The sequence below is a fragment of the Nansenia antarctica genome, assembly GCF_963989245.1.
Source record: "Nansenia antarctica genome assembly, chromosome: 16".
NCBI lineage: Eukaryota > Metazoa > Chordata > Actinopteri > Argentiniformes > Microstomatidae > Nansenia > Nansenia antarctica.
The window spans coordinates 13,373,228-13,380,727 of NC_137686.1; positions in this window are offsets into that span (position 1 = coordinate 13,373,228).

The window sequence follows — 7,500 nt, forward strand, 5'->3', positions numbered from 1 at the left end:
TGTGGAAGTAATAGTTTTGTTTTTCCTTGCTGAAACATAATAGTTACCTCTATATCTTGTGGAAAGGGATACCTCGGAGTGAAGCTTCGATCAATTAGCTATCGGCCCTTAGTAGACTGATTGATACTAGCATTAATAATTCAGCGGTGGCGGGATACGATTTTTCAGGAGGTTGTATCTGTTTTCTGTCTCCGATCGGCACATTAAGGAGCAGGGCTGTGGCAGCCGTACTAATGGATAGACGACCATTTCAATGGATTGATTTTCGTCAAATCATTATTTTCACTTTACGAAATGTCTATTGCTATTATCCAGAAATACCTATAGTTCTTCTTTCATTTATCAAACTCTTAAAAAAAAAGAATTCATAACAATAATATTTCACCACCATTATCACCATAGTAATAACAACGCAAATATGTTTAGATGGTAAATGGTAAATGGGCTGACTTATATAGCGCCTTTTTCCAAAGCGCTTTACAACGGCCTCTCATTCACCCATTCACACACATTCACACACCGATGGCGGCCAAGCTACCATGCAAGGCGCCCGCCCACTCATTGGGAGCAATTTGGGGTTCAGTGTCTTGCCCAAGGACACCTTGACGTGTGTCCAGCCAGGGTTCGAACCGACGATCTGCAGACCTTGCGATCAGATGCCAGCTCTACCTCCTGCGGCACAGCCTATGTTTACAAAACATATTTGAATTGTTATTGTATTATTGTGCGACCACTGTGTTGGTTGGCTAGCCTAGGCTAGTCCTATGTTGTATTAGACCTCCACCTGCTCTCTGGACCCCAGGCCCACAGCTCTGGTCAAGGCCTGCCTACCCACCCTCTGCCCCACCATGGTGGACATTATCAACGCCTCACTGGAATCTGGCATAGTCCCCACCAGCTTCAAAACTGCCTCAGTCACCCCCATCCTCAAAAATGATGACCTTCACAACCACTGGCCGATCTCCAACCTTCCTTTCCTCTGTAAAATCCTGGAAAGAGCAGCCGCCGGCCAACTCCGTCAGCACAGGTCCAACCATAAGCTCTATGAGCCCCTCCAATCCGGCTTCAGAACACACCACAGCAGGGAGACCGCCCTCATTAAGATAATGAACGATCTCCTCATTGCTGCTGACTCAGCATGGCCGCATCAGCATCCTCATCCTCCTGGACCTCTCTGCAGCTGTTGATACAGTCTCCCACACCATCCTCCTCGACCGCCTGTCCACCCTCCTAGGCCTCACCAGTACAGCTCTCTCCTGGTTCCAGTCCTACCTCTCCAACAGGGAACAGTTTGTTAGCATCAATAGCCCCTGTTCCCCCCCAGCCCCAGTCAACCAGGGCATGCCTCAAAGCTCTAATAATAATAATAATAATAATAACTTTCAGGAGATCCAAGGTCGCTCTTCAGGAGATCCAAGGTCGCTTTTACTGTTAAAAAAAAAAACAGTCAGACAAACAGTCAGGCAAACCAAAACAACAACTAAACTAGAGGCTGACAAGTCCCTCCATGCCCGCGCCCCCCAGTACTTACAGTATCTGACCTCCTCTGCCCACATGCCCCTTCCCGGAACCTGTGATCTTCAGACTCGGGTCTGCTTGCCACCCCCGCACCAACCTGCGAACCTTCGGGGACAGAGCTTTCAGTGTGGCAGCCCCCCCCACCCTCTGGAACTCTCTCCCTGCGGCGGTCCGCAACATCCCCACCCTGGACGCCTTTAAAACAGCCCTCAAGTCCCACCTGTTCGCCAGGGCCTTCGGCCTCTAGTTTAGTTGTTGTTTTTGTTTGCCTGTCTGTTTGTCTGACTGTTTTTTGTAATTTTCGATTCTTGTATTTCTGTAAAGTGACCGTGTGTCCCCTGAAAGGCGCTATATAAATGTAAGTTATTATTATTATTATTATTATTATTATTATTATTATTAGACTGTTAAAGTGAAAGAGGAGAGATGGTGAGCAGAGATTGTATAGAAAGAGTTAGAAACTGTATATGAATGCCAATGCCAACTGATACCGTTTAAAAGACGAAAGCCTCTTCCGGAGCCTCAGGGCCAAAACTCAGAGGCTAACCAACTACTACCACTACTAGCTACTTCCCCCAGGCCATCATAAACATCAAAAAGCCTACTGAAGCTTAATGACTAGTATTACCCTCAAGACTATTACCCTCAAGCACCCTCAGGGCACCTTTAAACACACAGTAACTTTACGCAATACTACCTTTTAAACCCACTGCCATAGAGTGCAATACTCATGACGATTCTATTCTGTACTTTTATTTATTTATTTATTTTTCACTATTATGTCCTGGATCTGGTAAATTGTGTCCTGTCCATTTGTCTATTGTCTCCCACAACTTGTCACTTGTCCAATTGTCTCACTTATGTCTTATCGTAACTTTTGTCACTTTGTTATCTTCTTATCTTGACTTATCTTGCCTCATTGCCTTACTGCAATGTCTAGGAACCAAAGCCTAAGAACTTTACTCTTACACTTGTGAATGAATGGTCTTTATTGTCATTGCTATAGTACAGGTACCAAACAACGAAATTTAGGAGGGGTGGCTCCCCTGGTGCTAGGAAAGAAAAAAAAAAAAGGGAAAAAAAAAGAAGGGCAGGAGCTGGTTTACATAAATAAAGGCTATGTACACTATCCACTATACTATACTGTACAGATAGACGACTAGGGTTGTCATATTGCACATAGTGTTATTGCACATTCATTTGAAGTGTCGCAGTTTGCAGGCTAGAAATGTACATATTTGTGCCTCAGCACTACACCTGATTTTTTCAGTCCAGCAGCTGCCATCAATCCGTCCAGACTGTCCAGGGCCCAGAACCTAGATCTTTGCTGTGTTCAGGGCCTGGATGGCCCTGGGGTAGAAGCTGTGCTTCAGTCTGTTTGTCCTTGCGGCCATGGTCCTGTACCGCCTTTTCGAGGGCAGCCGGGTAAAGTGTTGTGTAATGTCATGTAACAATACAACTTGAAACTTGAAGAGTTTTGTAGTAGTAGAAAATTGTAGAAATAATAATAATAATAATAATAAAAAAATATACACACTTATATATCTCTTATCTCTTACACACACTTATATATCTCTTAAATAACTCTTATACCATCTCCTCACAATCACTCCTCATTGATATAACAAGAAAACTTTAAAGTTGAAACTGACAGTTTACCTTCGCGAAAGAGCCCAGAGAGTAGCTAGTCTAATAAGTTACGGCGCACAGACACAACAAGCACGGAGAGAGTGCAGCGGAGCGCAAACATGCTCTAATCAGGTTTTATCCCGTAGCGTTGAGCTTCGCCCTGTTATCGTCTGTGACATTGTTCCCTTTGCGACACCGGGGCGGTATTACAAGCAGCAATAACACTTAGTGCGCTGGCGGGATTAGATTTAGTTTGAAAAATCTAGTCAAATGCACGGTATCATGGGATTGCTCTGCTACTTAGGCGTCACGTTGGGTGAATATAAAGCAGGAAGGGACGGAGTGACACAGTCCCCTGTGACGGGTCAGGTGGTGTGGAGGCAGCTGAGTGATGCCAGTCTCGCCCGAGGCGAGTCGACGCACGGAGGGGACCCTGCATTGTAACTAGGGGTCGGGGTGGGCAGACGGACACAGCACAGTGCCAGGGGGAGGCCGGTGGAGGTAGAAATCGGAGATGCGTGGAACGGAATGAGGGACGGTATCGGACACAAAGCATTCCTCGTTCCGTCCCATACGCGTTTGATGCCGTTCCTCGTTCTATTCCGTGCATTACAATGAGCCCCGTCCTCCGGTTTCTACATCCTCCAGCCTCCCCTGCGGCACCCATCACTGACAACACGCTAAAGGTCACTGGGTTTGGAGTGTAGGGAGATCAATGTGTCCTCGTTTCTGGGGGGGGTATCATTTAACAATCCAGAGTTTAGACACAACATACGTTGAGTTATGATATGGTGAATACACCAATCATTTTCCTTTGAGAATAGATATCCCCGTTTGAAGGGTGGGGGTATAAAATATTAAATACAATTTCCTGTGATTGATTATGTTGCATCAGTTCTAATGCGCGGTGGGATCGCTCATTTGTTTACCGTGGGGGACATTAGTTGCCATGAAAGGCTTTGACAACGGCAGCAAATTGTTTTCTTTTCTCCCCTCTCTCTTGACAAGCTTTTATGAAAGCAGCCCCCCCCCTCATCCCACCTCCCACCCACCCCACACTTCAATATTTAATTCATGAAATTAGCCTGTCTCCCTCCTCTTACCCTGAGAGAATAGAGAGGAAGGGGTGGTCGGGGGGGGGGGGGGGGGGGATGTGTGATGTGCTGATTCAAACCCTGAGAAACTCAGAAAACTAAAAGCTGAACTAGCTCAGCAGATGCAGCCAGTGTGAAGGGGAGAGACATCTTCTGGACCCAGGACCCAGACGTGGTTCCGGTCACGCCACGGCGGGTTTCCCTTGATAGTAAAGCAACAGCAGCACCCGTCTCTCGGGGATACACACACACACACTCACACACACACACACACACACACACACACACACACACACACACACACACATCCATAATTCTGCTCCCCGGCTACGGCTATGCTCCGAGCCCTGCGCTAGCTCCACACCTCAGAGGGCACGGGCTTATATGAATGTAAACTAGCACAGGACAGGAGCTGCAGAGGAGGATACTCGATAGGGAATTGGAAGTACATTCAAATGAAGTAAGAAGAAGAAGAAAAAGTAGGAGAAGAAGAAGTACTGGTAGCAAGGACGACAGGGGGAAGGGAGGGGAGGGGGCTATGGGCAGCGCTAAATAGTGTGGTAGTGGTGGCCTAGTGGATAGTCAGTTGGAGGGAGACTGTCCCTGTAATCTGTACTTGTTGCTTTGGATAAAAGCGTCCGCTAAATGGTTAAAATGTAAATAGATAGACATAGTATATGGATCAACAGTTAAAAAACAACAACAACTTGTGTTTCACTGTGTTGGCAAGATGCACCTCTGCCCACAGCCTCCACCGGGCTTGCTGGGTGTCCTTGTGTGAAATAATCTTTGAGTGCCGCCTTTTCCATGAACGTGGGATTTCATTTGAAGTCAGTGCGACTGTATACAGGGCAGACCACCCGACCAACAGTAAAGAGAAGCATTACATTTACATTGACATTTTGGGCATTTAGCAGATGCCTTTATTCAAAGTAACGTACAGCAAATACATTTGTCTAAGTAAGTGAATCATCTATCCATTAGTCATCGCAAGAAAAGTAATCTCCGCTCGGGCCAGGGGCCATTGGCAGTCATAATGCTGGAAGAAGGAATATTTCTTATTTTTATTTTTTAATATACAGTAGATCAAAATAGTGAAAGTACCACCGCTCATCTGTAATCAGATTTAGCTGAGGTGCTGGAGCTGAAGAGTATCAAAAGGAATGAAAAAAAGCAGCATCCGCACACTCAAAACTGCGCAAGCTTTCGGTAGAGATAGACAGAGTAGATCAACTGAACAGGGGGGATGGAGAGGTCTCAGGAGGGACAGTTAAGGTGTAGCCTGAAGAGATGGAGGTCTTCAGTCGACGGCGCAAGATTAGAAGAAGCACCCCACCTGTTACAGTCAAGTATCAATGAAAGAAACTTCAACAAGACTAAGTCATTACAGAACATGAGTCCACTTTGATCTCAAAGCAGGGGAGGGAAACTCGTTTCTGGTTCTAATTCCACAGAGGGGAATAAAGATCTGAGAGAATAATCTAAGCAGCAGAGGAGACAGGCCTCCTCCTCTTTAACCGTTTAAAGACTGACTGGAACGTGTAGACACCTCTTCTGTTAGCTGGTGTGTGGTCCAACTGTCTTCTCTGAGCTGGTGTGTGGTCCAACTGTCTTCTGTTAGCTGGTGTGTGGTCCAACTGTCTTCTCTTAGCTGGTGTGCGGTCCAACTGTCTTCTCTTAGCTGGTGTGTGGTCCAACTGTCTTCTCTTAGCTGGTGTGTGGTCCAACACCTCTTCTCTTAGCTGGTGTGTGGTCCAACTGTCTTCTGTTAGCTGGTGTGTGGTCCAACTGTCTCCTCTTAGCTGGTGTGTGGTCCAACACCTCTTCTCTTAGCTGGTCTGTGGTCCAACTGTCTTCTGTTAGCTGGTGTGTGGTCCAACTGTCTTCTCTTAGCTGGTCTGTGGTCCAACTGTCTTCTGTTAACTGGTGTGTGGTCCAACTGTCTTCTGTTAGCTGGTGTGTGGTCCAACTGTCTCCTCTTAGCTGGTGTGTGGTCCAACACCTCTTCTCTTAGCTGGTCTGTGGTCCAACTGTCTTCTGTTAGCTGGTGTGTGGTCCAACTGTCTTCTCTTAGCTGGTCTGTGGTCCAACTGTCTTCTGTTAACTGGTGTGTGGTCCAACTGTCTTCTGTTAGCTGGTGTGTGGTCCAACTGTCTTCCCTTCGCTGGTGTGTGGTCAAACTGTCTTCTGTTAACTGGGGTGTGGTCCAACTGTCTTCTGTTAGCTGGTGTGTGGTCCAACTGTCTTCTGTTAGCTGGTGTGTGGTCCAACTGTCTTCTGGTAGCTGGTGTGTGGTCCAACTGTCTTCTCTTAGCTGGTCTGTGGTCCAACTGTCTTCTGTTAGCTGGTGTGTGGTCCAACTGTCTTCTGTTAGCTGGTGTGTGGTCCAACTGTCTTCTCTTCGCTGGTGTGTGGTCCAACTGTCTTCTCTTAGCTGGTGTGTGGTCCAACTGTCTCCTCTTAGCTGGTGTGTGGTCCAACTGTCTTCTGTTAGCTGGTGTGTGGTCCAACTGTCTTCTCTTAGCTGGTGTGTGGTCCAACACCTCATCTCTTAGCTGGTGTGTGGTACAACTGTCTTCTGTTAGCTGGTGTGTGGTCCAACTGTCTTCTCTGAGCTGGTGTGTGGTCCAACTGTCTTCTGTTAGCTGGTGTGTGGTCCAACTGTCTTCTGTTAGCTGGTGTGTGGTCCAAAGCATCGCTTTTCGGAGAAGCTGCAGCAACAGCACTCTGAGGGGGATTCCGCCTCCGTCTGGAAAGGCCTAAAGACCATCACCAACTACAAACCCAGGTCCCCGCTGATGTCCGACAACCTCCCTCTCGCTAACGAGCTGAACGAGTTCTACTGTAGGTTTGAGAAAGAGAGGTTCCCGCCCACCCCCGCCCTCTCCCTCCACACCCCCCGGCTACAACCACCACCCCCGTCCCCCAGGGGGGCCTGAAGCTCATCACGGATCCTGTGCTGGACCCCCTGCAGTTCGCGTACAGAGCCAATAGATCCACGGAGGACGCCGTGAACATGGCTCTGCACTACGTACTAGAACACCTAGACACTGCAGGCAACTACGCCAGGATCCTGTTCGTGGACTTCAGCTCGGCCTTCAACACGATCCTCCCACACATCCTGGAGCACCAGCTATCCCTGCTGCAGGTGCCGGTCTCCACCTGCAGGTGGATCACGGACTTCCTGACTGACAGGTCTCAGCGGGTGAAGCTGGGGAAGAGCATTTCCAGCTCCAGGTCCACCAGCACGGGCTCCCCG